Genomic DNA, 12,512 nt, shown 5'->3' with positions numbered 1-12,512 from the left:
TCCCAGCTACTCCTGAGGCTGAGGCAGGAGAATGGCGTAAACCCGGGAGGCGGAGCTTGCAGTGAGCTGAGATCGGGCCACTGCACTCCAGTCCGGGCGACAGAGCGAGACTCCGCCTCAAAAAAAAAAAAAAAAATTTCTGACCTTTAAATGTGGCGTATTACATCTGGGGTGATTGCATTTGAACAGTTTGTCTGGCCTGAGGAGGAATAGGTTTAGGGAGAAACAGGTAGATTATGCATATAAAGGGGGAGAGGACAGGTGGGAACACAGAGAGAGAGAAGGAAGGGTAAGAGCCACTTGGAGTTGAGTAAAGAGATCATCTACCCCAGGAGATATGGGAAGATTTGTTCATATATTAAAATTGATTTGGGGTAAATGGGGAAGAAAGAGAAAAAAAGAAAAAATGTCAATATTTAGAAATAGTGCAGAATCTATATTGGCAAGGTGCAAAGAGTGCTATTATTTTGCAATTCCTAGTGTATCATGTTGATATATACTGTGGCTTCTCCAAAAGGGGAATTGGAATGAAAAGGAAGGGAAAGAGTTTATGTCAGAAAGAAGACTAGGGAGTGAGATAAAGAAGAGGGGTCCAGAGAACAGCTGATAGCAAAAAGTAAACCAAGAAAGCTGGAAAATGTTTGCATCGTGGAAAGATGGCTATGTTAGAGTACAAAGCATCACTTTTTTCCCCCACCCCAACTATGACTTTGAGGGGGTATGCACAGCAGTCCCTAGGAAAAAGATGGTTTGGAACACCAGCTTGTTTTGCTTTTGAAGGGCCAGCCTCCAGGGTCCCTTTGTGTGAAGCAGTGTCAGCGGGGCTGCGTCTGCCCTGTCAGGGCACACTGCTGGGAGGACATTGTCCACTGGGTTTTAGCCCCTCTCTACCATCTGGGTATCCTGGTGCAGGACAGGACCTCAGACCTTTACTGTGACCCCAATAGTGCGCCTGTCTTTAGTTTTATTTGCTTTTCTGGGGAAAATCCAACATCGTTTGTGTAATTTGTTGTACATACAGCCTCTTGGAAAGAGAAGAGAGTAATATTTGAATAGATTTCTGCTACTAGCAGAATCCTAGTCTGAGAGGATTTTTAAAAGCATTTTGCTCTTAATCATCCCAAGTAGATAGTACTTTGTTCCTGGAATTTCAGCATTTTCTGTGGTTGGCGGTGGGGGGACATCTTTGGATCCATCTGCAGGTTTTATTCCAGTCCTAGGACTGTCGTCCCTGTATGATCTGAGCTGTGTCTTTCTAGACTGGTATCACTTTAAATTTCTGATAGTCTGGTTGCTTTTTAGAATAAATGCATTTTAATAGTCCCCTTCTATTTGTTACTTTAATGCAGTAAGGATCTTTATGGATGTTTTCCCCCTTATGGAAACCATTTGTAATACTGAGAGAATGGGTTTAGGTTTTCTTGCACTGTTGTTGGGAAAAAGAAAAATTCTTCAGATTCCACTGCTCGGCCTTCTAGGGACTCTGCTCTACAGATGGAAATCCTGGAAGATCCTATCAGGAAGTGAAACTTGTAAATAATCTTTGTGCTCGTTTGGGGCATTATGCATTAACAAGTTGTATAAGAAGTCTTCTTTAACCTTCTTATAAAATACACTTAAAAAAGAATCCAGTCCTAGTGACTAATCTGGAAATAAGACTGGGAAACACTTCACCATGTGCCAGGCACTGTTTGCAGCACTTTACATATATTAGCTCGTTTGCTTCTGACAACAGCCCCGTTTTGTAGCAGAGGAAACCAAGGCTGGGTTCTCTAGTCTGGCTACTACTCCCAATCACCATGAGCAGCCAAGGTCATTACAGGAAGTGGCAGAACTGTGATGTGAACCCAAGCTGCCGTGGCTTCAGGATCTGTGCTTTTTAGGACTGCTTCGTTGCCCCTTGAACTCCCTTACAACAATGACGAACACAAATTTGCTTTAGAAACGTCTTTTGCCTTCCACATTACTTCAGTCTTAAAGTCAGCATCAGAGTTTGGTTGAAAAAAGAAAGAAAATTATATTCCTTCCCTGATCCTGCCTCCCCAAACCAAATGAGCAAATGAAATCATGGAGGCAGTTTCCATCTAGGAACAGAAACCTGACTAAAGGATCTTCCTGGAACACCATACTAAAATGCTGGACTGATCATTACAAAGACTGTAGTTGGAGCCTTGTTGCTGTGACAGCCCGCATCCTTGGCACCAGAATTGTTTTTAACAGCACAAAACCCATCTTGTTTTACCTTTACCTTTACAACTGGTGGATTTGGTGAGCCTCTAAGAGCACTTTTTAAATTGCTTTTTCCAACCTATATAGAGGCAGTGGGAAGGACCTAGGATGTGGAGCTTAAAAGACTTGAGTTCTAGTCCCAGCACTCTATTCTGTGGACTTGTGTGACCTTGGGTTTCATCTCCTATAAATGGGGGAGGGGACAATCCAATAGGATTGGTTTGGTGAGGATAAGAGGCTATTATATATGACAGTATTTTATTCACAACAATAGCCATGTGTGTCTTGCAGTGAGCTGACCAGCAAGTCCTTTGTGAGTCTTGGAATGCGTTTTCCATGGGTGGGTGGTGAGGTAGGTGGTTGGGGAAGGTTTGTGTTGATCTGAACCCCTTTTCTTTCCTGTTCTCTCCTTACCTGTATTCTAGTGTGAATGATAGTGTGGGTGTCAACTCAGTTTTTGGCCCAAATTCCTTTTCCTTGGTTTTCCCCCCTCCTACTTTGGGCTCTCTTCCAGTTTGCCTACAAAGTGCTATTTGTTGTAAGGGTGAAACAGGCAATTCTCTGGGCAGCGACACTGTGGCTGCAGGCAGTTACTGTAGTTCAAAGCAAACAGCCAAGCTAGAGTAGGAGGGACACTGACAGGGCTTGTTCATTAGAATTTTGAACATTAATTTTTGAAGGAAAGAAAAGAGAGTACAAATAGAATAGGAATAGAAATATGAAATTTTCTTTATAACAGAACAAAATTGGGTCAGGAGAAAGGACTTTAAGAAATCACTTAACATTTATCATTGCTTTGAAAGCAAATGCTTTTTCTGAGTAAAAGCAAATGCTTTTTGAGCATTTACGTTGTCTGCAATGCACTCTAGTGGAATGGGAAACAAAAGTTAACACTAAATATTAACAACAGCTATCATGTTAGTGCATTTCAGGTGGTCCGCAGTGGGCCACTTTTCATGTTTTATATCAGCCACGAAGGTTGGTGTCATTGGTGTTCCATTTCAAAGATTACAAAACTGAGGCTCAGTGTGTTTACATAACCCACTCAAGATTACAATGCTAGTAACTAGCAGGGAGAGCTAAACTTTGACCTAGGTCTCTTTCTCATCCACAGTATGAAAGATGAGTAAGATATGCCCCTGCTTTGAAGAGAAGACCTGCATGTAAACAGTTTAGTATAACTCAGCACAGTTTACAGTATATGTTGTAATTCTTGTGAGAGCTAAATTTTTTGGACATTTGCTCAGAAGAAGAGACTGAAAGATCAGGGTGGTCTCACAAGGAAAAAATACCTTGAGTAGGGCCTTGAAGGATGACAAAGATGGTGACAGGTAGAGAATTGATGGGAGAACTGAGGGAGCATTGGAGCAGCAAAGCATGGAGATGTAGAAGTACAGAATGTGTTTGGGGAATGCTGCTGGGATGGACCGAGGGATGGAGGAGGAAAGCAGCTGGATACGTAGTTTGGGACAGATTACAGAGGGGCCTAGAGTGTCCTGCTGAGGAATTTAGACTTCACTTGGTTGCCTTTGAATAAAGGTTATTCCATTGAAGGTTCTTGAGAAGGGAAATAATTTTGCCTTGATCTCTGCCTTCAGCAATTCTGGTGGTAGCATGGAGGAAGAAGTAGAGTGTCTGCAGCGGGTTTTTGCCAACTAGGCTGCATCTAAAGATCACTTGGGAGTTTCCTAAATGTGCAGATTCCAGGAACACCCCTCCACCTCTTGTGATTTCAATGGTTCACATCTGAGGAGGGGCCTGGGAAAGTGTGTTTTGAAGGCCCTGCAGGTGGTTCTGCGGGCAGCCTGGTGAGGGAAGGGTTCTAGAGGGCATTGGGGCATTCTAGAGAAAGGTCTAAGCTGAAGCTAATTTTGAGTTTGTCATTGTATGGATGATTTTTTAAACCATGGGAGGGGGCCAGTCATCAAACTTTTGGAAGATCTGTCTGTGTAGGTTCTACGGTTTGCTTTTTGTCCTGTGTAAGTATTAATCAGTGATCTCTCAGAGCATTGTCATTTGACTGAAGTTTTTCACATATATTTCCTATTCAAATCTGCAGTGTGGGATGACTTTAATCCTTATGCCTCTGTGCTAGATTTCTCTGTTTTTGTTGCTGTTTCTTTTAGAAGGCAGAGGAATATATGGGATTTTATTGTGGGCTTTACCTGTCTTCAATGACAATTTCTTGAAGAGCATGAGCTCTGGAGTCTACTGCCTAGGTTTTTACTCTGCCTTTCCAGCCATGGGAACATGGGAAAGTTATTTAACTTTCTATAAAATGAAGATACAACAATATTTTCCTCCTAGGGTTAGTTGTAAGGATAGTTTATATAAAATGCTTAGAACAGTTCCTGGCACATAGTTAACACTCAGGTGTTAGCTGCTGTTGCTGTTACTATTGTCATTAATTCTGCAGATACCCAAAGGTATTCCTTGCCTGCATTGCTCACATATTGAGGGCTTCACCTTAAAAAATAACTGTACAAATTATGATTGAGAGTAGTAAGGGCGACATATTAGAAAGTTTTAATTATTCAGTGACCCTCTTTCCTTTCAGAGCCTTTTATTTTCTAGAAACATATGCTTTCCTCCCATAAACAAGCCTGCTAGGATATACTTAGAACCCATATCTGGGCAAGAACCTCTTCCTGCACGTTGGCTACAGAGCTAAAATAGTGCTCAGTTCTTCAGTCTCAGGAGCTGCATGCAATGATGTTCACTTTTACATTTCCTAGGGCCCGACCTGAATATAGGTCATTTTGTTTTTTTCAAATGTTTCAGATCTCTCTTACTCTCATTTGTTCTAAATCAACTGCTAACATTTAAAATACATTTTTGCTGGGAGGACAGATAGTTCCATCAAAGGGATAAGCTATTTCTCAACATTAAAGAAATTAGAAATTATAATTTATGCTTAAAAAAATAATGTTAGTTCAAGTTTTAGCTTGCTTCTCTCTCCCTTCTGTGCTGTTCTTTGTCTTGCCATGTGTTTGCAAAGCATTCTCATGACCTTCTGCCTGTGCGGCATATTTGTAGTGGGGCCAGATTATACATACGCCACTGACTTTTTCGTCTGACCTCCTAAACTCAGCCTTTGAGCCCCTGCTTTTCTTTGGGTTTTCCTAGCGAAGTCTTGTTGAAAGGAATATTATTTCCCATGGAACTTTACTGATAGTGTATGGAATAATAGGATCATGCTCTGTGAAGTTCAGACCTGAAGTCTTAACATTTTAAACATGTATCTATTTGCTATTGCTTACTTAGTTCAGTCTTGGCATTTTAGGTCTAGAGGTGGTTACTACCCATTGGACATCCATAGCCACTCCCTGCAAATTAAAGGGGACACAAAAATGAAACTGAACTCATGTTTTTCTTTACCTCTCTGCTAATTTAACTAAGTCAATTGGCTCGCCCTCATTTGCCCTCTTCACACCTCCCAAATTAATGTTATGTGCAAATTTGATTAAAACAGCGTGAGTAATTTCTAAGTTACTTTTGAATACGGATTGAATTCCACTCCTTGTGGCTCTTTTCTTCATCATACTGGTAGATGTAGCCAGTGTTTTCCTTTCTAGCCTGCTTAACTTGTGTGGTTCTTGGAACAACATAAATTTTAATTGATTTAGGATCCTGATTTTACAGGACACTGTATCAACTGCTTTACCAAGATCAAAGTACATGGGTTCACTGCATTCCTTTCAGTTGCTAATTCAGTTGTGCTGTATCCAGGCAATCCCGGAGCCTTGAAATCCAGGATTCTGGTCAAGGTGAGGAAGCAGCCCTTCCTCCTGGCTTTTTCATTCTGCAAATATCTTTCCTTTCTTCTTAATATTTATTTATTCAGCAATGTGGCCCAGGCTCTGCATCCCTGACTTCCTAAAGCTTTCAGCCTGGTGCCCCTATGACCAGTGGTTACATTCTTGCTACAAACTGGAAAGTCTCTGAGCCCCTCACCCCACTCCTCCCCACTTCTTTTCTTCTGCTGTATTTATGGCACTGTACCTCATGAACTTTCACACTAGGGAAAGCAAACTCAATCCAATTGGGTCTTATGGGTAAGAAAATGTGTTGGTTAAAAGTAGACTCTGGTCAGCCAGGCTACTGAAGGTTTAGTATTTACTAGCAGTGTGACTTTGGGCAAATTACTTAACATCTCCATGTCTGTTTTCTCATCTGTAATATGGAGGTAATGATAACTCCTACCTCATAGAGTTGTTGTCAGGAATAATTGAGTTAATACATGTAAAGTGCTTGGCATTTATTAAACTACGATTAGTTAAAAAGTTGATGAACAAGCTATTAAAAGTTCATAATAAAGTTTCTGGAGTTTTCAGGTACTCCGTTTCTCTTTCGTGCTATTTGCCTTGGCTATTCCACTACAGGCAAAGGAAAGGAGATGAAATTTAAAGTATCTAATTTTGTAACCTTAAATTATTCAGGAATTGTTTTTCTTTGTGTAGACTCCACTATAATGTATAATGGAGAATTGTATTCAAGATATGATGTCTGTGATTTACTCCTTATAAACTCTGAAAGTCATTTTTAAGAGCACTTCTTAATAGTGAACATTGTGTTTATTTGACTTTCTAGGATCCAACCCTTTTACATTGTTGGGCTTTTTAATATGTTATTTAAAAAACAAGATTGCCCAGACCAGGCGTGGTGGCTCACACCTGTAATCCCAGCACTTTGGGAGACCGAGGTGGGTGGATCATTTGAGTCCAGGAGTTTAACACCAGCCTGGGCAACATGGTGAAACCCTGTCCCTTAAAAAAAAAAAGAGAGACAGAGAGAGAAAGAAAGAAAAAAAGAAAAATTAGCTGGATATGGCGAGCCCCTGTAGTCCCAGCTACTGGGGAGGCTAAGATGGAAGGATTGGTTGAGCCCTGGAGAACAAGGCTGCAGTGAGCTGAGACTGTGCCACTGCACTCCAGCCCGGGCAACAGAGTGAGACTGTGTCTCAAAAATAAAAATAAGATAAATAAAATTGCCCAAAGAGAATTAAAACAATGTTTCAAATAAGGAAACAGATACTACCACAGAAGATTAACAGACAAAACATGCTTTCCAAAGAAGAATGAATTATAGGACAGTATTTCGTCTACATAATACACATCAAAATCAACAGTCATTAAATAACCCAAGGCCATTCATTCCTGGCAGTCTGTGCTGGGAACATTTTGAACAGTCTTTTATAGAGGTATTTGCATTTAGTCAGAATTTTGGGGTATCTTACCCTTCTTTCACAGTATTATGCTTAGTAAATCCCAGTACATCAACCAACATGTCCTACTTTACATGCATTTTTTGCATACTAATTGAAGAATGAGAGAGGAAGCTTGGAAAAATGTGTTAAGATTTTGTTTATCACAGTTTGATCAGTGGATCTGTCTTACTATTTTATAGAATAATATCCAGCTGCAGCTTAAGTGCATATTTTACCTAATTTATATCTACTTACATTCCTATGGCTTAAAGTCAGTTGGCCTATTGCAGAATACATGTTTTACCCTTTACACTGTACCAAAATCTGGCGAGGTGATGACGGTGTATGATGCACGTGAGAGAGAACATTGCAAGTTATGTTTTTAAGGTGGGATTTTTTGCTGAGCAAAAGATATGTAGTGCAGAATAATATATCCACAGCCAAAATGCACCCACTCATTTCTATTCAATTAAAAGAAGGAAGAACAGACCCAGGTGAGTTTTCGCTCCATTACTTAAGGCTTTGAGAATATCGCTTAACATCTGTGAGCCCCGCTGCTGCTTCTGTAAAACATTAATAAGAATATCTCCCTGCGAAGGCAGTTCTGAGAATTCATTGAGGCAGGGCCTGTGAGGGTTTGTCCTATGTAACGTTAGTAATTTTGTGCAAGGCGTGTGGGTTCATTGCGTGTGTTTGGAAGCTGAGGAAATTGGAGCACTGAGCTTAAGAGAGATACCAGCTCAGGCCTGTAGCCACCCTGGCCCTATGTTTCTGCCTTGTGACTGGATCTTCTAAGTCATGCTGTGGGATGCTTTAAGTAGTGCTTTCCTTATTGCTGGCTCAAAGCCAGGAAACTATCTTACAGGCATATTTTTTTTTTTTTTAAGATGATTTGCAACCCCTTGCTGCATTTTGTCATGTGAAATGACACTCTGGTTCCTTAAAGATGGCTAATAACCCTCTATGGGTAAATGCCAATCAGGCCAGCCAGTTGGCTCTGAGAAAGGCTTCCTTGAAAGCCACAGTTCAGATTTTGCAGAGGCCAGGAGGTGAATGTGAGTGCCAGAGACCTCCTTCCCAGAAAATCCTGTTGCATGTGCTACCCCAGAGGTGAAGACAAGGTAGGGACACTGCTGTGAAGACTGATAGTACAAAGAGGGCATCTCTTCAGTCACCAGACAGCTTGTCATTTTTTTATTTTCTTGTTTGCAAAATCCGTGTGTAATAATCACCAAGAATCCTGATATTCACACAGAGAACTGCTTGTGGCAAACATTTTTAACCACCAAACTAAGATCTTTCTTTTTTAAAATGAAGAAAGATAAGCAGCATTGTTTTTTAAAGATGAGTTTATCATCTCCTCCTCCACACCCATTAGTCCTCAGAAAAGCTATTTCTTGAAACTGAATTTGGAGCTTCTAAAATGGCTTTCACAGTGTTGCTCTCTTCATCTGGGGATTATGGTACTTAGGGAGTGGAGATTTTCAAAGTAAACCTTCCACATTTTTCCAAAATCTTTTTTTTTTTTTTTTTTTTTGAGGCGGAGTCTTGCTCTGTCGCCCGGACTGGAGTGCAGTGGCCGGATCTCAGCTCACTGCAAGCTCCGCCTCCCGGGTTTATGCCATTCTCCTGCCTCAGCCTCCCGAGTAGCTGGGACTACAGGCGCCCGCCACCTCGCCCGGCTAGTTTTTGTATTTTTAGTAGAGACGGGGTTTCAGCGTGTTAGCCAGGATGGTCTCGATCTCCTGACCTCGTGATCCGCCCGTCTCGGCCTCCCAAAGTGCTGGGATTACAGGCTTGAGCCACCGCGCCCGGCCTCCAAAATCTTTTGTAGCATCATTTGTGCCTACCTGAGAGTGCATTTTTTCTTTTTATGAGGTTGTGATTTTAATGTATATATATACACATGCACACACACACACACACAAAAGCATAACAGCGGCTATGAGAAAGAAACGCTTCTCCATGAAACACAGAAGGAGCGGGCGAATAGCTGACCCGGGGAAAGTATGAGGTGGTGTTCAGGCCTCATGGTAGTTAGGATTAGGAAATGTCAGGGGCTGTGTTGTATTCTCCAAACTGTAAACTTTGGGAGTCCTCCAGAGTGAATGTTAATAAATATTTTTGATAAGGAGAAGGGTTTGGGTTTATAGGGAGCCTAAGAAAGAGAAATGTGGCTGCCCTTCCCCCACAGCTGGCCACTGCTCTGGAGGGGAGAGTATTACACATTTGGGCGTGGACATAGCAACATAGGTGAATACCATTGTTAGTCTCCCACCAAATGCTCTTCTGTATTTTGTTACCTATTAAACCATACAAACTTTCCTATATATCATTAAATTATCACTCAGTACAGTACTTGGACAAAATAGGAATAGTCTACTGTTGACTGTTTCTAGATTAATGACTTTGAATTTTTCCTAACTAAGAGAGATTTTAAGAAGTTAGATAGTCTAATCTCATGAGTCCCAAATATAAAAAACAAAGGCTCTGCAGGTTTAAGTTTTCCTTTGCCTTTTCTTAAGAATTTAAATATTTTTCTTCAGAGGTTTTCCTTTGGGCTCTTAGATAATGAGTAACAGAAATGAAGGAGGGATACCAAAAGTTATTTCAAAACATGATTGTGTCCTTAAAAACATGGTAATAATTGACAGGGTTTTTTAAATGAGAGAAGTTTCTAGCTAAATGTCCTGCTTCACACCCCTACTCACCACATTGAATTCTTTGTGGGAAATATGTGGTGGCTCTTTGGGAAGAAGTATTAAGTTTGTGAAAAGAGATGAAGAGTTGCCAGGACCACGGTAAGCAAAGGACTGAGAGAAGGAAAAAGGTGGACAGAGCTAGACCCTAAAAGGATGCTAAGATCCCTCGAGAAGTCTTTTAGTAAGAAGCCCTCATTAGACTGTGAGTGCCTAATGGACAGGAATGCATCTCGCTGGTCCTTGCAGTCTTCTTCCCATCCCCTGCCTTTGTACTTGAAGGCCATGGTCATCTGAGTGCGCTACAATTCAAGCCTGTGAGGTGGAGAGAAAAGGGTGGGTGAGGTATAGTTCATCATCTTAGAGGCCTCAGTATTGTCAAGACCCCCCCCCGCCGTTTTTTTTATTTTTGAGCGCACAAGACTCTTAATCACCTTTTCATTTGTGTTCTGTTTCTTGGCCTGCATCGGGAGCTCATAGCAGCATGCTACTGACAGGTGATTGTGAACTAAGTGTTAAAGCAGAAGGGAACAGAAAATGAGGGAATGTCAACTTGAAGCTGTGTGTATTTTTGTGAACAGCATTTACCACTTTCTTAAAGAGTCCCAGTTAGAGAAAAAATAATGCAGGGAGCAAATTTTAGTCAGCTCGTTAGGTTCTGAACTGGACAGACTTTGTACCTTGGCATATGAGTAGCCATTCTAGAACCTTTTGAACTTTTGCCACCAAGTAATTCTGAAAAGACTGATAGCCAGCAGTAGATAATGGAAAAAGCCAGTGTCCTCTGCCCGAGAAATTAAGGTATGTATTGTTCAGGTGGTTAAAGAAACTGCCTAGCACAACAGCAATAGCTGGTAAGTAGCAGGATCATTCAGAGAGGAAGGGATGGATCACAGGATGGTTGCTGTGCTGAACTTTCCCCCTAGAATTCATGATCGTTGGCCAGGCATGGTGGTTTACGCCTATAATCCCAGCACTTTGGGAGGCTGAGGCGGGCAGATCATGAGGTCAGGAGATCGAGACCATCCTGGCCAACATTGTGAAACCTCATCTGTACTAAAAGTACAAAAAAGTTATCTGGGCATGGTAGCGTGTGCCTGTAGTTTCAGCTTCTTGGGAGGCTGAGGCAGGAGAATCACTTGAACCCGAGAGGTGGAGGTTGCAGTGAGCTGAGATCACACCACTGAACTCCAGCATGGGTGTCAGAGCGAGGCTGTGTCGCAGAAAAAAAAAAAAAAAGAATTCATGATCATTGTAGGAATTCACAGTGTAGGGGAAATGGTGCAGATTTTATAATCAGGAAAGAGTTGTATTCAGTTCTCCATTTGACCGCTCTCTAGCAGAGACATGGGAACAGTTACTTAATTTCTCTGACCGTTTCCTCACTTGGGAATAGGGCTTTTGCAGATCTGTTGGAAAATATTAAGGCCAAGAGGGGTTTAAAAAGTGAAGTTGTCTAGCACTGAATAGGAGCTTAGTATCTATCAGTTCCTTTCTGTTTCAGTCAAAACTGAGCTTTATATGTAGAATAATTATTGTTTGTATTCTGTTCTCCATTTTGAGTATGGAACCATGAATGCCAACAACTTGATGATAAAAGGAGCCATTTGTCAGAGATAGTCCTGTAAGCGCTTTGTAACCTGGTAGACTGTGCATGTAAGGGCAGGCAGGTTACAAATGCGAATCACCATAGCCGGCACACTGCATACAGCAGATTCTTAAGCCATCTGTGTACTCTTTTTAACACTATACTCAAGTCCACTTAAGTCAGAGTTCAACAAAATGAATGAATGTAATCCCAGGACTATGGAACTTCTCGGTGATTACATAGCACAGAAAACTACGGAATCATTTTCTGGAAGAATGCACCATGCGATTATGCTCCATGTGGAAGTGGTATAAGTAAATGTCGGTAGACTGTGAGGATGAGGTTGAAAGGTTGATCTGAGTAGAGATCCTAGGAGGAACGGAGGATACTATGTAGTTTTGTTGTTGTTACTGTTGTTCTGCAGTTCCTGGCTGCTCAGTGTTGGCAGCTGTGTGCACGCTTTCTCTTTTGAGCCAGCGAGGCACAAGACAAGTAATTTCCCATCCTGAATCTCTCACAGCTGCTGAACTGTAGTGGCTATACTGGGATGTGGCTATTAACTTTGAAAATTTGCATAAATCCAGCCCCCACCCCCCTGCAAAGGCTCAGTCTTGTCTTTATACCTTCCCCGAGGTGATTATTTTCTGGGGGTAGGGGGGTGAAGAAAGGAGGAAAAAGAAGGCCAACCACTCTGGGCACCGGCGGAGGAAGCGTGGAGTCCCTTGATCTAGGTCCTTGTGGGGAGGGGAGAACCCAAGCAGCAGCTGCAAACGGAAGGACTGTGAGCGAG

At 41.7% G+C, this 12,512-nt stretch overlaps 1 protein-coding gene across 3 annotated transcripts in view; it reads left to right on the top strand.

Annotated features, from left to right (window-relative positions):
* The window catches only part of LRRC8D (leucine rich repeat containing 8 family, member D), a 123,332-nt gene that overhangs the window by 14,116 nt on the left and 96,704 nt on the right, over positions 1 to 12,512 (top strand). Inside the window, exon 1 of one of the 3 annotated variants that reach the window (XM_011956046.1) lies at positions 2,497 to 2,581. The exons of 1 other annotated variant lie outside the window; for it this stretch is intronic. The gene's annotated coding sequence lies outside the window, so the exon portion shown is untranslated. Of the gene's footprint in view, positions 1 to 2,496; positions 2,582 to 12,186; positions 12,356 to 12,512 lie in introns of those variants that run through there. One more of the 3 variants, XM_011956044.1, reaches the window with a different exon arrangement.

The sequence above is a fragment of the Colobus angolensis genome, unplaced genomic scaffold (assembly GCF_000951035.1).
Source record: "Colobus angolensis palliatus isolate OR3802 unplaced genomic scaffold, Cang.pa_1.0 Scaffold41, whole genome shotgun sequence".
Lineage (NCBI taxonomy): Eukaryota > Metazoa > Chordata > Mammalia > Primates > Cercopithecidae > Colobus > Colobus angolensis.
This window is presented reverse-complemented; position numbering and strand designations above follow the sequence as displayed.